The following is a 22229-nucleotide window of genomic DNA, read 5'->3' as shown; positions in this document are numbered from 1 at the left end:
TGCAATTTGTTGAACAGTTGTAATTTTTTAATCTTAATGACTTCCTAGGGCGGTGGAATCCAGTCTCAAAATATTGTCATTATTTATGCCTATTTCGTAAAAATAATTTTAAATCTCTATTTCCGCAGATTTGTGTTTTCGTCTGTTGGACATAACAAACTGAAGCGACTATTTGTTGACCAGAGTAAGTAGTTTAAAGATTTTTAGTATATTTTTTTATCTTTTAATAATATATTTCATAAAAGGTACATGTTTTTTAAAAATTCCATACATATCTACTTTTACACATCTAGTAAATGTTATCACTGTAACTCTCTAAAAAAGAGACTAACTCTTGTGCTTGGAGAGTGACTTACACTGTTGTAGTTGTTTATTGTTTATTAAAAGAGTTTATATAATTTTAAATACGAGTACATGAGAAAAAAAAAACATAAAGAAAAAACATTAAACAATAATACATTCATACTAATTAAAATTTAATGTAGTTTTTACACGTGTTCAAAAAATTTCTTTAGATTTACTTGATATACTATTTTTAATAGTTTTTAGTTCATTGGGACGATTATTTTAATTTTTTACACATTTGAAGACAAAGCTATTTTGACCATGACTTGTGTGGAATTTAGAAATTTTAATATTATGTTGGTATCTGAGTGGCTTATTCATCTCAAATTCTTTTATTTTTTCTTTTTTATATATTTATTTATTTTATTTATTTATTCACACTCAAAATACGATTCCATGTTCAATTTGCCCAGCTAACAAGGGTACATACCCCGTTCCAAGCTAGGCAATTACATTTTAATATATTATAATTGTTAACAAATTTATATAGAGCACAGACAAACAAAATATAAACTTATTCGGATACACATTTTGATTCATATACATACAGACATACACATATATACACACATATATATAAATATACACATATATACACATGTACATACACACACACGTACATACACCCATGCGCATACACATACATACATTCATAAAAACATAGACAATTTATTTATGCGAAACTTTTTATATAATACAATTTATTTTATAAAGAGTGTCTACTGTATGAACCTTAAATATTTTAAATATACTTTCCGTGTTGAATGTTGAGGGTTTCTTCAGAATTACTTTAATAATTAATCTTTGTACTATCTTAAGAGGGTTTAATATATTGGCGTATGAACCACCCACCCTGCAATACCATATTGTAACAAAGATTGAACAGTTAAGTAATAAACTATTTTTTAAATTATTGATTTTTAAAATATTCCTTAATCTAATAAAAATGTTAACACATTTTCTAATTCGTTTAACCAGTTCACTAATATGGTCTTTCCATTTTAAGATTTGGTATACACCGAGATATTTAATTTTATCTGTTGTATCAAGTACTGAACATGTAAGATCGCATTTTGTTTTGTTGCAATTGCTTTGGTGAATAATTAATTTTACTACTGAATCTAAATTTGTTTTGCTAATAAAAAAATGGGATGATTTTTGTCTTTTCCGTATTTCAAGATAATATTTGTACATGGAAGCCCGATTTAAAAAATGTCTTAGTCCATTTTTGTAGTTCTGAGATATTTCAAGTTTAAGTGTTTATTTTATTCCTGAAATGTTAAATGACAGAATTTCGGAAAATTGAAAATGTTTATTGTTAAGTTTTTCTTCTTTTTTATTTTAAGATAAAAAAAAATGTTGCATGTTTAGTTACAAAAGTATTGCTTGTAAAAAAGTGGACTTAAGCCTAAGGTCAGGAAATAATATTTTTTAATTTAAAGGACTAATTGATTCCCAATTTCGTGACACGTCGTCTGGTCGATACTTCGGGATCCTCTGCGACATCTTCAGCCACAGCTGGGATATTCTTAGCAAAACGGCTGCTCCGAGGCCGGTCAGACCTGGCAGCATATTATATTGTTCCAACAACAACAACAACAACAACAATCCGTCACGCCGTTTCCCCCTAGGGGTAGGCAGAGAGGATAGAACGCCATAACACTCTATCTTGGCATACAGACCTCGCTTCCTCTACATTCGTACATCTTCTTATGCACGCACGCCGATTATTCCTACTTTTGACATGTCCATCTTCAAGTATTTGATGGACTTGATCATGCCATGTCTTTCTCGGTCTTCCTCGTTTTCTGCATCCATCAACATTTGCATCGTAGATCCTTTTAGCCGTTCTTTCGCTGTCCATTCGCTCTACATGTCCAAACAAACGCAGCACTCCTTTCTTGATTCTGTCAATAATGCATGTCTCAGCCTTACACACTTCACGGATCTCGACATTTGTGCACCTATCATACATCGTTTTACCACACATTTGCCTGAGGGATCACATTTCGACAGCATTCAACCTACTTTCATCATTATTTTTCCAATTCCATACTTCGCTCCTATACATTAGAGTTGGAACTAGAACTCCGTTGTAAACTGCTAATTTAGCCTCCTGCGATAAACATTTGTTTGCCAAAGTAGATTTTAGTGCGCCGTTCCCCCTGTTCCCGGCCTCACCCTTCTTTCAATATCTTTATCGGCCTTTCCGTCCCTAGTAAACATACTTCCCAGGTACACAAATTCTTCTACCTGATTCAGAATATCTCCGTTCACGCTGATCTCACATTTAGTTATATTTTCATCCGTTTCAAAAACCATCACTTTCGATTTATCAACATTCATAAGCAAATCGTTTTTCTTGCATACATCGTAGACTTTGTTACCAAGAATTGAAGGTCTTCTTTGCTGCTAGCAAGAAGCACGGCATCATCCGCATACAGAAGACAGTTATACCACTCATTTTTGCTCCCATTCTTAAATCTTTCAGTTCTTTCATACAGTTATCGATGTATATGTTGAACAACCATGGTTGTTTCATAAACTTCTAAATAAGCGGCTAAACGCCGTAGTGCGTAATCCAATTGGTGTCTGACGACCGAGAAATCTGTGCCTCAATTCACGCTGCGCCAGCACCACCGACGAATTATTCCGCAAAAAAATCTAAACTATTTTTCCGCGTTCTTAGAGGAGTATTGCGTGTCAAAGCAAAACTAACCTTTGCCGCCATTTGCAAAAGTTATGGCATCTTCCGATAGGGTGATGACTTTTGCGCCACCTTATATTATATTATTTACAATATTAACTTACGTTGTTTTAATCTTACGTTTTAAATCTTAATTTAATTGTCTTTTTTATTCTTGATTATATAAATTAAGGATCACGTATAACAATTCATACAGACAATTATTCGGATTGCCTAGGTACTGCAGTGCCTCTGAAATGTTTACAGCTGGACGAATAAACACCTTCGCTGCCCTACTTCGCCAAAGAGCCTGGAGCCTATGGGAACGCCTGAAAAACTCAAATAATGAAATTCTTCAAGCTACTGCAGGGTGGGTCCATTCACCGTTGTTTGAGCGATGGCGCGATATGCTAAGACCACCATAAGTGCTGCAAATATAAAATGTTATTTTGTGTTTATATTTATGTTTATTGTTATATTTTTGTTCAATCATGTTCATATTTAAATGGTAGAATTGGATCTGCACTATAAAGCCATTTTACTGGAATAAAATAAAATAAATAAATACCCATCTTATATAAGGGTTTATTTAGTAACCTGTTGATCGGTTTAAATAAAAAAAAAACAAAATTAACTATAAACCAAAAAGGGTCAATTTAAATTTTAGGTTCATTTAATTATTGTCGACAAATAAACGTACCATTATTCCGTAATCAATTTCATTTGTATTGAACTTATGGACTACCAAAAAGTTAATTAAAACACCAAATTCATTCCCATTCCACCGCCACCGCAGCCACCCCCTCGGGAGCGGCTAGCTACCAGGAAATTGTTATTGATGAGCCCAGAGCGGCTCATGACCAGAGCTAGCGAGTGTTGTGTTAAAAAACTTTTCAAATCATTTGATGGATCACACTTGTACACTTGGGAGAGATTTACGGCGAGCCTCGATATTTTACATTTTCATGCATTTCGGAAAAATGCACTATTTGTTTCGAAGCTTTACAGTCCGCTTACAGAACAAATTTATGACGAATCACGTCTGGGTCACCTAAAATCAAGATAAGTTTTATTTTTATTTTATTTATTTATCTTTGGTACATACAAGTAGGCGACTAAGGTGTGGTGTAGTGACTAAGATACTTGAACCACACACAGAAGGTTTTGGGCACGATTCCCGCTGAGAACACAAAAATAAAATGTGATTTATCTCAAGTCTGGGTGTTCTGTGTTGTAACTCAACATGGTAAATGGGGCTTCGGGGCCTAGATTAAAATGGAAAGTTAAGAACGTCACACCTTCACCATCACGGTATAGTTAAAGATAAATTCTCCCGAGCGATTACAAAGATACACCACCGACCCCCTGCCTTCAAGTTTTGGGAAGGTACATCTATATGAAACAAGGGGACGCGTACGCCACGGTAAATATATTTACGAACTAAAGAGACATGCTTTTATTATGGCGCCGACTTTCGTATTTTCAGTAGACTTCTGCAATAAAAAGCAGCCACTTCAAAATGATCAAAAAATGATCAACAATATTTTGAGTTTGTCCAAATTTTTCTAGACAAGGACTGGATTCAACTCCCCGGGGAGCTGTTTATATTTACATATTACAACAGATATGAATAACATTTGAGAAAAGGTAATATGGAATTCTAGGCATCTACAGGGCTTATGACCTGTCAATGGCTGGTTTAAGTGGCCACTTCACACACTGTGTAACATTCACCATTCTGCCCATATTTGAACATCTACATTCCTTCAATTCTTACATCTGTTGATGCTTGTGAAATTAAAGAGCTAAAAACTTTTATCATGCGGGTGAGATTAATTGAGTGGCTACCACTGTGAAAAAGCTACTACTGAGGCAAGAAAATTAGAGCGATGATAGGGTATTAAAAGGATTTTCTCGTTACTAGAACAAAGAGATAGTCCGTGTTGTGAAAGAGGTTGGAAGAGCTCTCTCAGATAAACAAGCAAAGTGGGATTATTTAAAATATTGTGAAGAAGTGATAGAATATGAATGTTTGTTTTATGCCTGAGCCAGTGTAGTTGCGTGCGATACTCGGTTATGTGGTCAAATTTGCGAAAATCAAAGATATAACTTATACAAATATTCTGAAATCGTTCTATTGTTGTGTAGATTTGATTATTTACCTAATTTCACAAAAAGCTATTATCTCGTTTTTATTTTTCTATGGTTGGCTGCTTTCTGAATAAATACGTTCAATTAATTTTTATTTTACAATTTTAATTTTTTGTATTTTTTAATAATAAGCTTGCTTCTACTTTATATTATGTTGTATACCAACCAGAGGCGGTTCCTTAATATGTGCATAAGAGCAATGCACTGCCAAGTAAAAATATGTGTAATTAAATTAGTAATTTTATTGAAAGTCAAAATATGTTATAGGTACAAAGGATTTGTTGCAGTATTATACTCGTAAACATCATACAAAATATTCTATACTAGCGCTAAAAGATCTAGCGAGATCGACTTTAGCGGACGATTTTATCATCTTGTCTACGCATGCGCAATCGTCTCCATGCATATTCTGTCTTGCACAATTTTTTACCCTGAATTTGTATAAAATATACCATATCTCTTAAAATCGTAATTTGAGCGAGATAGACAACTTTTCATACAGGTGAATCACGCGTTACAGAGAGAAGATAGTATACATGCTCCGCGCATTGCCAACGCATGCGCAGATTTTAAGTTTGAAGTTCGTTTGTAATGTCACTTTAAACATGCGTAATGACATGATATTAGTACTAATTTAGTTACGTATAACGTGCATATTATGTAGGGCGCATTTAGCGTTTCTGGTTCCGATGCGCGGGCTGTCATACTATTGCTCGTTTATCACGTCAGACCTTTCATATTGTTATAATATTATTGAACTTAATATACAAGTTGACAAAGCGTAAAGAAATGCACTTCCAATGTTTTTGATCAGGAGCCGTCAGTGATACCATCTCAACCCGGGGCTCTTGGCCTTATTGAGTTTGATACTATTTTTTGTTGTTGTAATGTGTGTCTTGTATGAATAAATAAATAATTTTGCATATATAACTAGCTAATAACAGAGCAAAAGCTCGGTAAATGCCTAGGCTTCCATGTTTCCTTCTCTACGATGTTTTCCATCTCTGTTGTTAATTTATATGTTCATATTTTAGTTCGCAATTTAACCGGATGTGCGATTTAGCAAAATTTATATTAAATGAGAACAAACAGTTTGAGAGTGATCCAATTCCCAAGTAAAACGATTTTTAACTGAAGCATCTCCAAAAGAATAATATGCGATAGTTTTCCTCCGGGACTAAGTTCAACATATGTATAATATGTTCCCTGCACTTTCGTACTATCTCCGTGTTGGAGATAGCACATTTGAATTTCAGAGCGCACGGTGCATGCAATGCACTGCGTTGGAGCCTTGCGATATTGGCCGACATTTTGCGCAGATGCAAGAAATAATTTTCAAACAAAATCTCATATCAGGGATGCTTTCTAAGGAACTGGATATTGTACATAAGATATTACGAGCTTGCTAATAATAACTGCGTCAGTTCAAATGGTATCAGAAACGTATTTTTAGTGGGTAAATATTTGAAGACATATCGACGCTAGAAAGGAAAAAGTTACTAAGCGGTAGCAACTTTATAAAAGAACCAATCAATACTTTTTTTGGACGCGTGAAATATTTATTCAGAAAAATTATGTTTTTACAATAGAGTACTAGTGCCAACTCTCATGTATTGGAGCAAAGTATGGAATTGAAAAAAAAAGTAGTTCCATCTAGCAATTTCCGGTTACATTAATAATTATTAAAAATTTTAATCGTTCTGAGGTAGCCACTTTTGATGATTAATTTTTGAAAAACAAAAGAAAAAAAAAAAAAATTAAGGCCAAATTAATTTTGGCTTTTTATCACTGAAACCGGTTTAAAATACGAAATAGAAATATTTTAATTGTATATAAGCATTGAACGCGGAGTAAGGTTTGAGCGACACTTATTGTATGACATTGATCTTATTATATAAAATAGTGTGGGGTGAAGGTGGATTGGCATGGGTTAGTTCCAAGTCTTATATGTTCAACGTGTTTTTAAATATAATATGAATAAATATAATTTTACTGACCTCGTTTGTCTTTGCTACATAGTTTTATGTTATTTTTATTCAATTCATTGTACTTTGTTCAATTAACTCTTGTAATTGACTTAGGCCGTGAAGAAAATAAATAAATAAATATGACGTCTGAGATGACGTAATAAAAACACGTATTGACAGGTTGGTAGAGCATACCGAGATACTGTCACGGGTAATGTTTACTACTCGTCAAAGAAAATATTGCGACCAATCTTAACAATGTTGTCTGTGGCGAACGCATCTACAAATGTGGTTTTTTCTAAGCTTTCTTCGGTGACACAATGTGAACCAAACGGAGACGGTCTCAAAGCAATCTTCAAAAATGGGACTATCTTGAGTAGCCCCTTTCTTAAATTTCAACAAATTAGCTTTATTTTAAATTTTTTTCTAAACGACAATAAAGTCACATAGCCAGCGCCACGTTTTTAAAGTCAAATTGTTTTTAATTCATATGGTTTAGGAGTCTTTTGATGTAATCCATAGATTTTTATCAATGCACATTATTAAAAAAAGGCAACAAATGGATTTTATCTAACAGACAATGAAACGAATTATGAAACTGTGTCATGTGGGTCAAAATGTGAATGTCTTTTGAGAACTTTCTAGGCGATAAGGTCATGGCTTTAAACGGGAGCATCAATCATTGTACCTGATGACAAATCCAACCAGATGACCTATGACTTCAAAAGGAACATTCCAGATGATTGAAGAAACTGGCCAAGATGACATTTTCCAAGACTTTGATTTCTACGCTTCGCCATACTATTTTAATAATGCCAAATTACTAATTTAGAATAATTGTAACCAAGGTAGAAATTGTAAATTCAGAGGTTGATCTTCCAAAACGGTCAAGCCTAAAAATGAGTTTTTCTAATTTTTTAACGGAAAATTTTTGTACATTTATTTAAGAGCATCGCTTTTTTTCAAAATATGAGTTTTATTCCTACTATAACCTTAATTGTTTTACTCGTACAAGGGTGTCACAAGATGTCATTGATTGATTTTTTTATATTTAAATACTATCAGTTAAGTCATATCACTCCACACTTCAGGAATTATACTGGTTACGTTTTCCACAGAGAGTGGAATACAAATTTTGTTGGCTTAAGTGTAAGTCACTGCACAACTCTGCTCCAGAATATCTAAGGGTACTCTGCATTCCAGATGAACTAGCTGATAGACGTCTTATGCTTTGATCAGCTACATCTACGTCGAGAGGAAAAAATATTTTAACTCTACGCAAACAGCGCACTAAATTCGGTGAACGCGCATTTGCGGTCGCAGGCCCTACGGCATGGAATGCTCTCCCAACAGAGGTGCGAAACTGTGAGAGTAAAGTAATGTTTCGGAAAAACTTAAAACCCACTTGTTCTCTAAATCATTTGAATAAATCCTTAGCATGTGATGATGAAGTACATTGTTTTTCTTGAATTACAAATTAAAATGTTGAAATTAAATTTATTTATTTATGTGATCACTTTGTAAAGCATCAATGTTTGACTATGTCCAAATACTTGCAGACTGGCTAAATTTCCTCCCTAGGGAGTTGTTCATATTCAAATTTATTTCAACAGAAAGGGAAAAAAATTTTGAGAAGGGAATATGGAAGTCTAAGCATTTACAGGGCTTATGACCTGTCATTGGCTGGTTTAAGTGGCCCGTGTGTAAATATCCACATTTCCTCTACTCTTCCATCTGTTGACTTTTATGAAGTAAAAGAGCTGAAACCTTTATCACGCGGGTGAGATTCATCCGGCTGAACCAAATCTTTGCAAAGCGCTCATGAGGTATTATATTACGAAAATGGCGCTTTAAAAGTAATCCATTATAATAATAATAAATTAAAACTGTATTTTTAAAATAAATTCGTAGCGTTTTTAGATATTTGGAGAAACCTAAACTACATAATAAATATTGTGGTTATAATACAGGGCCTTTCATTGAAAAAAATTAGCACACGAAGACATAATAGAGTTAAAAAAAATCTGTAAAAAAAGTTTCTCAAGATAACTTCATTTTGAAGTATCGTTATGCAAAAAATCCGAATAGGAAAAGAATTTGAACCGGGGCTGAGAATGGCAAGATCCGATGGCAAGATCCGTAAAAAATCTAGGAGTACTAATGGATGAACATCTCTGCTGGCGAGCTCATACTAATGAATTAAGCCGCAAAATATTTTTCAGTCTACACTCACTTAGAAGGTTGCGAAAATTCTTACCTATTAGCACTAAATGCACTCTTGTACAAGCATTACTACTACCCATTCTAGATTACGCTGATGTTTCCATGACTGATTTAAGCTGTGAGCAACTCGATAAACTTGAACGACTTCAGAATACATGCATAAGGTACATTTTTGGTCTCAGGAAATATGACCACATTTCTGATTATCGTAGGCAACTGAAATGGCTCAAAATTAGACAGCGGAGAGACTATCACCCCCTCTCACTTTTGTTCAATGTACTTCATAGTCTTAACGCTCCTATATACCTGCGTGAAAAATTTCAACGCTTATCAGTTCATGGTTTACCTCTTCGTTCTCATTCTCAAGGCACTCTCTTTATACCCATACACAATTCCTCTTTCTTCTCTAACTCATATAGTGTCCATGCGGCTCGACTGTGGAATCATCTCCCATCCACCATCAAAGATGTTACTACATTATCTCTGTTTAAATCACTTCTGAAGAAACATCTGCTTTCTCTTCCTTAATCTCTCCTCCTTTCCTTTTTCCTCTTTCCTCTTTTTTCCTTTTTCCCATTGAGTAAAAGTTTTAATTTAAGGTAATTTATATAAACAAATACGTTTATTTCTATTTTTATATATTTTTAACTTTTTAATCTTTTTTTTTTCTATTGAATATGTCCTGTAACTTGAATTATAAAAATAAAACTTTATTTTATTGGTTGGTTGGAAGAAATTGCCATTTGGCAATAAGCCCGCCAATGTAAAAATAACATTATGTACAAAAAGTTAAATAAAAAAATAAGATCGTGACTTATTTATTGTGAATGCAGACAATTGGTAGAATTTCATATTAAATTTGATAATGAATCCAAAATTTAATACGTTTATTGGATTTCAATTTTACATTATTTTTTAAAATATACTATAGAGTATATTGTGACGCGTTTTGTCTTTTTAGGAAATTTTCAAATGAGTTTAATACATTACCAAATTTAAAAGATAATTACTGTTACATTTACAATGAGGAAGAAAAGTATAGAAATAATACCCATTTGTAGAAATACTTTTTTATAGGCACTGCAAATAAATAAAAGCTGAGTATGGGGTAATAGTAATAGGGGTAATTTTTTTCCGGTTTTAAAATTAGGGTACTACTTTCAAACCCGGCCAAATCCATTTTTCTTTATTTTAAGCAAAGCACAAAAAACTGATACACTACTTAATTTCAACTTTATATTTAAAATTTAATTTTATACATTACCAACTTAGAGGACGGTAGATAATTCCACAGTCGAGCGGCATGGACACTATATGAGATAGATAAGAAAGAGGAATTGTGGATGGATATTAAGAGAGTGCCTTCAGAATGAGAACGAAGAAGTAAACCATGAACTGATGAGCGTTGAAAATTTTCACACAGGTATATAGGAGCGTTAGGACTATATAGTACATTGAACAGAAGTGAGAGGGGGTGATAGTCTCTCCGCTGTCTAATTTTGAGCCATTTCAGTTGCCTACGATAATCAGAAATATAGTTATATTTCCTAAGACCAAAAATACACTTTATGCATGTATTATGAAGTCGTTCAAGGTGATCGAGTTGCTCACAGCTTAAATCAGTCATGGAAACATCAGCGTAATTTAGAATGGGTAGTAGTAATGCTTGTACGAATGAGCATTTTTTTCAAATGGATAAGAATTTTTGCAACTTTCTAAATGAATGTAGACCGAAAAATATTTTGCGGCTTAATTCGTTAGTATGAGCTTGCCAGCATAAATGTTCATCCATTAGTCCTCCTAGATTTTTACGGATTTTCTGTATTAAATATTGGTACCATTGACATTAAGAAGATTAAGGCTGTAGTCGGGTAAAACGAACGCAAAATTAGGAAATCATACGATTTCGCCATTTTAGAACGAATGTTTTTTTTAATCGGGCAATAATAAAAAACAAAATAATATAAATTAGATAAGAATAAAATTTTTGAAAAGTATTTCTGTAAAAATTGTTCCTCAAAGTTTTATTTAACTAAAATATAATTACTTTTAGACCGGCAGATAACGCAATTTCAAATTTAGACTAAACTTAGGTATCTGAAATCTCAATAAAGACTAAGTATTAAACAGATTTTTTAAAAAATAATTTGAAGATAATACATTTAACACAAAAGTGGCTTAAGCCAAATTTTATTTATTTTTTAAAAAAAATATATAAGCATTTTAAATCACTTAAATTTTTGTGACATTTTCCTTTATTTCTACTACAATTATGCCTTCGGTTATACTTTAAAATAAATATATATATATAAAAATACTTTATTTTAAACCGTTTTTTATAAGATTGTATTCTCTATTTTTGAAAAAAGAAGATAATTCTGGTTGTAATATTCAATTTAAAACAATCTCTTATTGACTTTTTCGTGATCTTCAGACCAGCCCTTTCAAAGGCGGTTAGGGCTGATCTGAAGGTCAGTCTATATATTTTTTAACAGAAATACCTTTAAAAAATATTATTTTTATCTAATTTAGGTTTTTTTTTATTATTGCGCGATTAAAAAAAATCATTCGTTTTAAAATGGCGAAATCGTAAGATTTCCTAATTTCGCGTTCGTTTTTCCAGACTACAGCCTTAAGTGAAGATACATCTAACTTTTTAAGAAATCTTTGACTACCTGCAAACATAATTTGTGGTTGATAAATATCATTAATTTGATAACACTAGGTTAACGTCATTCTACAGTTTTCAACAAAAGTAGTCAAGTCCTGACTATTACTTTCAAAATTAGTCAAGTCCCATAAGCTATGATTCAAAATTAGTCAAGTCCATTACTTGCTTTCAAAACAACTTAAATCCGAACTTAATTACCCATTTTATGCTGTTTATCTTATTAAAATAAGGAGAGTAAATATACAAATCAAATTTGATTTTGTTTCGTACGTTATGATGTCAACTTGTGTCAAACTTACATAGAAACTTCAGGACCTAAAAGTCACATTTATTCAAATTTAACAAAAGTGGATATGACCATTATTAAATCTTACCTCCTGATTTATCGATCCTCCTCGAACAAATCGTAGTAGCACATGGATATTTATTTATTTATTTATTAACATACACGGCATAATTGCCTTTTACAAATTTATAATATAAACATATAAGGTTTGATATTTTTTAAACTACATATTTGCACTCAAAACTAAGGAACAATAATCAAGCCTAAAAATTATATAACATAATATTAAAAAAAAAAAAAGTTTAAATAAAACAAAAGTTTGAAATAAAAAGTATACGAGAACTTTAAAAATTAATATAAAAAGTTAATCAAATTTTAAACAAAATAAGGTTTATAATAAAAATATATATAAAAAAAAAAAACAGAAAATCATATATGAAGTAACTACATTAAATATGATTACTGCTCATCTTTGAAAAAGTTTATAAGGTTTGTTCTATAAGAACAATACCCCACATTAAATATATCCGATATGTGGGAACAACTATTGCCGAGTTCATGAAGTCGGCTCAATACGGCATTACAATCATACACTGTGCGTGAGTTACTACTGCAAAACGGTGGCACCCGCCTAGTTATCCTTCCAGGCACCCTGAAGTTGACGAGTGACGATATATAAGAAAAGTTACGTGTACTGTCTCTGTATGTACCGATGAAGATTGCGTTTGTTATTACGGCCCTGGTTAACAGAACCTGATTGATAATATACATGTATATTTTTTTGGATTTCAATCTATAAAAATAATGGTATTGATTAATACGGTACTCAGTAGCTGTAAAAACCATTTTATCCATTAGCCGATAACGTTGACAAATTTTATAGCCATTAGCATCCATACAAACCTTTTAGGATACATTTTCCGATTTATCATTACCAGAAGCATGTGGGCTTGGCCAAGTAAAATTACATTTTTTATTCAAAGTCATCCGTATTCATTTGGTGGACTTGTATCTGTGACAAACGGTATAGATCGGGAAGGAAATTGTTAGGGGATATTTTCACGGAATCCGTGGGGACGGGAAGGGGGAATTCAAAATATTTATGGTTGAAATGATAAAATTGATTGATGGCGTTCCGTTATTGATGGGGTAGTATTGTTTTAACGGTTTTTTTATTTTCATTTTCTCGCTTTTACTTTGAGGCCTAATGGCGCTGTTGGATAGGAAGCATCGTGGCGGCCAAATAAGGTTAATAGATTTATTGAGTGGGGGAAACAAGCTATGCGAAGAAGTGATTTTTATAGAAAAGTTTTAATCTTTTCTTACTGTGCCAAAAAAAACCCTCGCGTTACGGTGCTGTGTAATTACACATGCACAATTTTATTTTGATTTTATTTTAATTGTTTTGATTCAAAAACAATAAACAATACATCGGTAGTCAAATGGCAGAAGGGACCATCTGTAATTTTCAAAAATGTTCAGGAGAGCTGAAATACGTCTCAATTTCTAGACTTTAATCCACAAACTAAAATATTTTAGTATTATGTTTAAATAACAAATTACCATTCTAAATAATGCTGTTTTTATCATTTTTTTCTATGTGTATTTACCGAAATATTTACTAAAACTTTTGAAAGCTAAAATACAGAAAAAAATACAGATGGTCCCTTCTGCCATCTGACTACCGACATATGACATTGGTATAATAATCACAAAATGTTATTTTAGATATTGTTCACCAATTCCACGTGAACACAGCATGCACAAATAAAGAGAAAAAAAAGTTTATTTCGTTTAGATGTTTTTTTTTAAATTGGCTAGCTTAATTGAATTCTATGGTTGTTACAAAAGTTATTACAATAAATTATTACTAATAGGTTATTACAAATTATTTTACCTAACTAACACAAGTGACTATTTGATTTTATAAATTGCATTACAATTTTCACATAATTATTTAATTAATTTATTTTATTAGGTAAACAAACAGTATGTACACATGTATTGCCAATTTATTTAAATATTAGTGTAAGAAACTCATGCACACATCAAAAAAATTGTTTAAACTTAATACAATAATTTAAATTATGTTCAATATTATAAATGTAAAAGAAACGAAATGAAAACATATTTATATAATAATAAAAATATAGTTAAATGTCTGCTTCTCTCAAAATGTCCATGATTTTTGACCTAAATTTACATACATTGTCACATAAAATATCAGCCTCGGTAAATATATTGTTATATTGGTCGCATATTCTAGGTATTGTAGATTGTTTAAAATAGTTTGTTGACGCGATTTCAGTTTAATGTAACGTTTAAGTATCGTAGTGTATCGTTAAAGATATCAATATTAGCATTATTTTCTACATTATTATACAATCTTAACATTCGTGATAATGCATTAAACTGCGCCATATTGTTATTGAAGGTTGGAAGATAAAATGTTATGTACGATCTCAATCGCCAACTGAGGACATTTAGGGGTACATTCTCTAAATCGGAAAAATTGAAAAAATTCGAAGACATTTTTTAATATTTTTCTTAATAAAAAGGATTGACCCGCTAAGCCTTTATTTATTCTTTATCAATATTCCTACAGAGATGAGGTAGAATTTTTTTTTTTTCAAATTCAGGATTATCGATATTCGAGCGTTTACAGGGCTTATGACCTGTCATTGGCTGGGTTGAGTGGCCACTTTACGTACAACATTCCCCATTCCGCTTATTAGCGAATATCGACATTGGTATCATTTTGATTCTTGTATATATCTTATTAAATGAGAAAGCTTTCACTAGCGTGTTGGAGCACCATCTATGTATTGATATTGAAGTTAAGTATTTTTAATTAGCATATTACTTTATTTTATGTATTTAAGACTCTTCCGAGTTAAATTAAGTACTAGTAATCGCCTGCAGATGATTCTGCAATTTATTTATACTTATATTTTGACCAGATCTTATTACACAACATTATTTTTTGGTATGTGTATTTTTGTACATACACAAATCTGGATTTCTCCCGAGGGGAAGTAGGTATATATTTTTTATCAATATTCCTACAGAGATGAGGTAGAATTTTTTTTTTTTTTTCAAATTCAGGATTATCGATTTATTTATTCATTTATTTATTTAACTTTATGTAGAGAATGTTAATTGTACATTAGTGGGTTTATTGCCAAATGGCAATCGCTTCCAACCAATGAATAAAATGAACGTTTTATTTTTATAATTCGAGTTACAAAACACCAATAGAAACTAGAAATAAAAAAAGCTAAAGATCTACTCGCAAATGAAACATATACGCGCGCCCCGTCTCACCCGCACACACTGCAATGATACATGTCGTAACCTGTCACGCGCAAAATGCACACAGCTTTCGCACATCACACTCTGCCGCCAAATATTCGGCGCTTTGGCCAAAACCGTGACAGTATATTCGGTATTCAGATTAAGCACTATTTGTAGCATCCTCACAATACATTGTATTCTGCAAGACTAAAAGTATTGCGCATAATACGTTCGGCTACATAAAAGTTCCACCCTGCATTACATTCACGCCATAGAGACATGAAGAACAAAGAACGTGGCCTGTGAAAATACCACAGGCCGTGGTAACGCCTAGTCAGCCCAAGCAAGTCAACCCAAAGAGTCAGATCAACTTAGTCAGCTCAACGCAGTCACAAAATTCCGGTATGTAGTCCAAGTGCAGTTAGTTTCACTCATCATCACTATTACTCTCGCGTTCCATAAAAGTTCCGTATATTTATTTTCCATGTAATAAATACTCCATTGAACCTCAAATATCGTGTCTTCTGCCATAATCCACAATGTGGTCAGGTGTTAATAATTTAATCTTTCAATAAGTCATCGTAATTAACATATTTGTAAAATATTAATCTTATAAAGCTATTTAAATAATCATTTAAATAGACACCAGATCAAAACTTCTAACCTCAAAATCTCAAAATAATTATTTTGCACATTCGCGACTTTGACATTGACCCGACGATATTATGTAAAATGTTATTTTAATTCGTTTAAATAGGAATCTAAATATATTGTTGTGGCTCAAGTTTTTGGTTGTCCTATCCCAGTGAGACTAATGACTGTCAATTATGACGAAGGAAAATTAAAGAATAAAAAAAAAATTATTTAAGTTAATGCAGTAGAAGCAAGTTGTATACGTTTGGACGGGTGTACCTTCATTATATCTCTGGCAACAAAAGATACTCATTCCCCTAAAAAATATTTTGTGATTATATTTTTATAAGCTAGCAACAAATTTCAAACTTGTCATTACTCATGAAACATGTTTGTTTTTGTAAATTGAATTTATTTGCAACAAAAGGTAAGTTTTTATGCCATATTTGCTAGTTTTTTAACACACGATCAAGTCCGGTTTTTATTATTTGTATATTACATATCACATGTACCTTGTTAAAAGTGATCTTTATAAGTTTAAGCATATGATTGTTATACTTCTAACCTCAAATTCAAAAGACTGTTGAAATTAAAGTATTAAATTTTTAATCTACATATGGAGGAATTTCGGTGAGGAAAAGATACAAATAATTTTCCATTTCAAAGAAAACCGATTCATTTGAAAAAAAAATGTTGTATGAATTATACCAATGCCCAAAACAAAAATTCTATATTAATTTTACATCGTTTTTTTTATTTTTTTTATTTACCTACTAAACCCACATATTGTTTAAATGTTTGTGTTCTGAAAGAACATGAAATCACAATGTACGATTCCGAATATTGTTAAGACTTTTTAAAAAAACTATTGGTTATTTTTACTTCCAATTATTTATTTTTTTTCACATTTACACAGGTACATTTTTGGACCTTTGGATCACAATAAAATAAAATGAATGCCATTTCCAGCATTGAAAAAAAATTGAGCTACAAGCGATCAAATTATAAATCTGAAACGGAAACGACAATATTTATTATTGGCTTTTTTTGCCACCACGATAGGCCTTAAAGCCCAATTACAGTGGTGAATTATAGCACAGTACACCCAGACTTGAGAATAATTACATTCAGGAGAGATCCTTAAGCCCACCATCCACCCGCAGCTGTTATAGAGTCCTGGGGGACTCTCTGTCAGCTGCGCATAGAGGAAAGTTATTATAAATATTCCTAAGGAATACAAACTCTATGCAGATCAAAGAGGGGAGAGGAGGACGTATGTACAGAGGCCAACACGTCATCCCCACCCCTCAGAATCCCCTCAATGACTCTGTTTTTTTTATTTAAAAAACATGTTCACAAATAATTTACATAAATAAACGTATCCAAATGTACAAAAACAATTTCTTCAAACTAAAATAACATAACAAACATCACTTACACAAAAACATAAGTAAAAATACGGATATTTACAATAAGAGAATGACTTTGGATAAAGAAGGACTCCCTGGGTGGTCAGAGGCAGAGGATTCGAATACTACTTTCGTAAAGGGAGAACAAAACAAAAGAACGTGTGCGTTTCGCTCGGAAGGAGGCACAGTCCCAACTGAATGAGCATCCCACAGAAACAGTTGCCTGTCCCACCATATTTTACCCACCTAGGCGTCCGCGCATCTGAGGAGCTCCCAACGCGATATCCAAGTCCGGACAAACTGACGGAAGAGTGCAAAATTCGTACTGTTGGCCATCAGATCTACATTGCATGCTGGTCGCATGACACCTTTCAGACCATTCAGCATCTCATCTCTGGCATCATATAATAGCACACAGTGCCACAGGATGTGTTCGGCCGATTGATGGTTATCTCCGCAAGCACAGCTCGAGACAGGGGCAAATCCAAGTTTATGAAGCTTGTCTATAAACTCCCCATGTCCTGAAACCATTTTTGCAGTATGATGGTCAAACACCAATAACCTACTACACATCCTGTATCTGATGGAAGGTAAAAAAGACCACGTCCATCTCCCCGTACATGCCATGTCCCATCTATTCTGCCACTGATTGAGAGTTACGTCTCGCATAATATCACATAGTACGCTAAATCTTATCTCGGAAGGGCGCAGCTCAACACCAAAGTATTGCATATTCTCTCCTCTCCTCAAAAAGCGTTTTACTCCTGCCTTTTTTGTCTCATAATCTATTGGGAGAACTTCTGCAAGCGCAGGAAGAGTCTCAGACGCCACAGTCCGATATGCCCTTGTCAGTGCCAGCAGAGGAACCCTCTGTCCACTAAGAAGTGCTAGGCTAGCCACTCCGATATCCAAACGATGTACCCATACCTGGGCCGCATACGTAACCTGGGCCACATAGGACCCACGATATAGGATTCGCAGGGCTGGAGAGCGGATTCCCCACTCAACACAACTTAGGCGACGTAAATGGAAAAACAAATTGTTAGCCTTTACTGAGACGGTCTTGATATGTGTGAGAAACGACTGCGATCTGTCTAGTTGAACACCAAGATACCGGATATGGTCTTGAAACTTGATGCTCTTCCCGTCCATCCTAACAACAGGGTTTCTCTCCTTATTCAGGTTCCCACGTAACATCATCTTGTGAGGAGAGCTTGACAGTTTGTTTCTTTCACCCTATTTTAAGATGTCGTTTAAAGCATCACTAGCCTTCTTCTTTATCATAGCTCTTGATCCCCCAGAAACAAGATGTAGCTCATCATTCGCTTAAGCCACCGTCGTGCAACCCTTTGGTAGCGGAAGTGTTAAAAGGTCATCAGTAAAGGTTCCTTAGGGTCGGCCCAAGAACCGAACCCTGAGGACAGCCAATAATAGATGCCCGAACCACACACGTATCGCCATACCTGATGGACACCCCTCTGTCAACAAAATAATTAGAAATAATCTTAAAAAGCTGTCCTGGACAGAGCTTATTTCAGTTTCAAGAGAACCATCGGCCACCAGGCATTATCGAAGGCACCAGATATATCCAGAAATACACCCATGACGTGAGTAAAATTACAAAAAAAAATGTGTTCTCACCGGGAATCGAACTCAGAACCTTCCCTGTGAGAGTCGAGTGTCATAACTACTACACCACGGAGGCCATTAGGGGCAATATTAATTATTTTTTAAATCAAAAGAATATTTATGTAATCTATTTATTACATCTACGTCAATGTTAATATACTCATTTTATAAATGCGCAATATTTTAAAAACGGAATGCAATACTGCAGCTCGAAATTATGCATTCGATACAGTTGAAACGTTACGGTTCTTTCCAATACATTTCACATCACAACCCTATCAAATTACTCGTGAGATGTCATGTCTGCCTGAAGCCGCTGAATATTAAAGGTTCAAGGGGTAAGCCAGGGTGTATAGTTTACCTGCCAAGGGATCATGCTAGAGAAAATGCTTTCAGTAATATGATATCGGTGAAGAATTTCAGTCAAAGCATTATTTAGATCTTAGAAATAAGTTGATAAAACAACTATCAAAAAATTTAAAGAATTAAGTTTGTGAGTGAAAATTCTTCGTAGAAGTTCATTGTAATTTATTTCGGAAATATAAGGCGATTAATTTGGAATCATAGGTGACCAGTTTATTGGAAAAACTAGCGATAAAAGTCAATATCAACACATTAAGAATATATTATTTAAATAAAAGACGAGTGATACTTTAATCCACACATTTGGAATATCCAGTGACCGGTTTCATCGATTTCGCGACATCTTCGAGACTGGTATCTTTATTGAGGAATTCAATGTATTTATGCAAAACAGAGGTAAGGATAAGAGGTTTGTATAAATACATTGAACTCCTTTATAAAGATACCAGTCTGAAAGATGTCGCGAAAGCAATGACACCGATCACTGGATATTCCAAATTTGTGGATTAAAGTGTCCCTCGTCTTTTATTTGTAAAATAAATTACAATGAACTTCCATCAAGAATTTTCACATACAAACTTAAATGTTTTACATTAAAAATATTTCAATAATAATAATTCTTAAGTTAATTTATTAGCCAGTACTAAATAATAAAAAAAGGAAAATATTCTATGTCGAGAACTTACCATCTTAATTTTAAAAACACATGTTACGTATGCTAAACGGGTAAAGCTTTTAAAACACGAATAAAAGAACATATTTAGTGGGTATCCAGACAAAAAACGTTAACTCGAAAATATGCGGATTTGATTTAATTTGATTTTGCAGTTTTGTAAAGTTTTTAACGGTCTACAAACTGGCAAAATACACTTTGTGGCTCGATATTATGCTTGTAACGTACGTGCACTTTTAGTTTCAAGATATCGCACCTGTGGTGCAACAAAGTCACAACAGCTCATTTTTTAATTTTACAGGAGTGGACTTTTAAGTTTTTTTTCGCATTTGTTGCATTATTACTTGATTTTTATTGGCAGTAGGTTTTAAATATGGCAGTCTAGGCATTTACAGGGCTTATGACCTGTCATTGGCTTGTTTAAGTGCTCACTTTACGCACTGTGTAACATTCACCATTCTGCCCATATCTTCGTCGAGGAAAGGTGGATGTTCAAACATGGGCAGAATGGTGAATGTTACACAGTATGTAAAGTGGCCACTTAAACCAGCCAATGACAGGTCATAAGCCCTGTAAATGCCTAGACTTCTATATTTCCTTCTCAAAAATGCTTTCCCCCTCTGTTGAAATAAATTTAAAAAAATATATTTCCTTAATATAAAATTAAAAAACGGAAAAATTCTTAAATGAGCACTTGACATCTTACTATATTTAAATAAGACATAAAAAAGTGAAATTGGAGCAAAAGTTACATGCTTGAATTTTCAAAACGGGGATTTGAGAGTTAAAGTTTTTTGCCAGTATACCCACGTGGTCTAATAATGAAAAGATAACTGAAATTTTGCCAACTGTTTAAAATACCTGGCTGCATTATTATTTGACATTAACACTATTATTTGACATCAACACTATTATTCGACATCAACACTATTATTCGACATCAACACTATTATTCGACATCAACACTATTATTTGACATCAATACTATTATTTGACATCAACACTATAATTTGACATCAACACTATTATTCGACATCAACACTATTATTCGACATCAACACTTTTATTCGACATCAACACTATTATTCGACATCAACACTATTATTTGACATCAACACTATTATTTGACATCAACACTATTATTTGACATCAACACTATTATTTGACATCAACACTATTATTTGACATCAACACTATTATTTGACATCGACACTATTATTTTGCATCAACCATTTTTAAAAATCATAAATATTTAATTGTTATAATACTAAGTACATATTTTTCCTTTGTAAAAACGACTCACTGGGCACAACCCGTGTCGAGGTTAAGGTAATAATTTAATAATTGAATTATGTCCACGTAGAAGGGTGAACGCAATTTTTTAAAGAATAATTTGACAAAAACTTTAGGGGAAAGTTCTTTTATGTAAATTAAAGAAAACAAAACAATGATTATTTTACAAAATTAAATGATTGGCAATGGTGCCCCGCTGCTATTTATATTTATCACTTTACGTTTAAATACAACTGATTTTTGGTTTTTCCGTTTTTTATAATATTTGTCCTTCTACGTGGATAAAATCCTGTTTATAAAAATAGTTAACTAGTACCTAAAATAATATATTAGCTAATTATAAAGCCTACTAAATAAGAAGAATAATAGAAGGTTATACAAATTATTTGGCATTTACCTAACAACATATAGGTATGTGCGTATTTCAAAATTAAAAAAAAAATTATTCAGATTGAAAAAAAACAAGATGGTATGTAATATTTCAACTAAATATAAATTTTATAAAAATTAAATATATATATTAACATTATCTTTTCTTTTTACGTAAAAGCAAAAACTTTTTTCATAAGTGATTAATAAAGCTTAAAGCAATCAATATTCATATAT

The sequence above is a fragment of the Micrasema longulum genome, unplaced genomic scaffold (genome assembly GCF_059751315.1).
Source record: "Micrasema longulum isolate JH-2025_06_02 unplaced genomic scaffold, ASM5975131v1 h1tg000340l, whole genome shotgun sequence".
NCBI lineage: Eukaryota > Metazoa > Arthropoda > Insecta > Trichoptera > Brachycentridae > Micrasema > Micrasema longulum.
The sequence above is the reverse complement of the archived record's forward strand: the minus strand, read 5'-3'. Positions refer to the sequence as shown.